The sequence below is a fragment of the Penaeus vannamei genome, chromosome 37 (genome assembly GCF_042767895.1).
Source record: "Penaeus vannamei isolate JL-2024 chromosome 37, ASM4276789v1, whole genome shotgun sequence".
Taxonomy (NCBI): domain Eukaryota; kingdom Metazoa; phylum Arthropoda; class Malacostraca; order Decapoda; family Penaeidae; genus Penaeus; species Penaeus vannamei.
Window position 1 is genome coordinate 8,127,999 of NC_091585.1, and position 1,614 is coordinate 8,129,612.

A 1,614-nucleotide genomic window follows, 5' to 3' on the forward strand; every position below is an offset into this window, starting at 1 on the left:
GACTATTCTGCCCAAGGAAGCCCTGCCGAACACCAAAGCTAGGATGGATTTAATCGATTGCCAAACCCCAGAAATGCACAAGTACTTCGAAGACGATAGAATGTTTAGAATTGGATCTGTAAATACTGAAGAACTGAAGCCCAAAAGAAATTGCTGCAGTTGTGATGGGCATCGTCGGCATCAGTGAAACAGGAAAGTGGAGGTTTCATTGTCCCTCGTCCTCATGTCACCCTTGAATCGTAGCCCAGTGAGGATTCTGATAATGACATAATGACGACAATATTCATGTCGCCATTAAGCCTCCTCCTCTTCCCCATCGCCCTCTTGTTCCTATCGTCAACTCGACTCGCAATTTAGTAAAATCTTCTCTATCTATCTATCTATCTATCTATCTATCTATATCTATATCTATATCTATATATATATATATATATATATATATATATATATATACGTATGTGTGTGTACATATATATACAAACATATTTATATATGTATATATAAATAATGTCCTCTCGTGACCTTGTGGCCAGTCCTTAAAGGGTCTGTGTTACCTTGACTTCATAGACCTGTGAGTTGTATGCTGATCCAGCGCGTGTCAATGCTCACATAATCACAAGTTCGAAAGTCATCCAAAAATAAACAGTAAAATTAAAATTGACTGATCCTACGCACAATATTAGATGTGCTGTGAGGCACTCAGATCAGCCCGTGTGTGATCGAGGAATGACCGCGCTCACTGGAGTGATGACCTAGAGAGTCATCACACCGTATTGGGGGAGGGGAGGTAGTCCCCAAATCTATTAAAATGGTTGAGGGCTTGGCACCCTTTTGGTGTGCCATCTTCAAATCCTTGACCTCATTTGCTTCTAATTGCTCAGAGTGGGGGCATGCAGGACGTGCAACATCCACGAGACGCACCACGGAGCCGATACTGTGCTCTTTCTCCTGAAAGGTCATAGTTCGCAGAAAAAAATTCCGAAGGTAGAAATGTTCCTCGGAAATACGTGAACTGTCGACAAGATCGTAATGCTAATTCTTCGCTGTGCGTATATTAACCAAAGGATAGGAAGATTAACAGTAAAAAAAGCAGGTAGCCCAGAAGTCCATCCCAGTCTTACGCCTTGATGATGTGGGGGAATGCCCACACCTGCAGAGGTCAACAATGATGGCCCATGCAATGCAAGACGTGGCACCGGCCACAGTACCAGCACCAACAGGAGCAGCAGCCCCACCAACTCAAGCGCAAGTACCAGCTCCAGCACCAGCTGCAGCTCCAACCCGAGCACCATCTGCTGCACCAGCTCCAGCATCAGCCGCGACTCAGCCCTCACTGCAGCAGGACAAGCAAGAGACCAGCGGAGAATTAAAGGATCTGCTGCAAATGCTGCTTCGGCAGATGGAGCAGGTGATGTTTGTGATTCAACAACAGACGGTTCAGCAATCTCAACTCCAGGAGAGGTCGTTCGCGCTGCTCCTCGATCAGCAACAGCACCAACCTGTAGTGGGCCTTGAAAATGGTCAAGTAATCAACGTCTCCAAATAATCCCTTGAAATGTATTACCTGGAGCATAAATAGTTCGCAGAGACACAAGGCAACTCTCCCAGTACCTT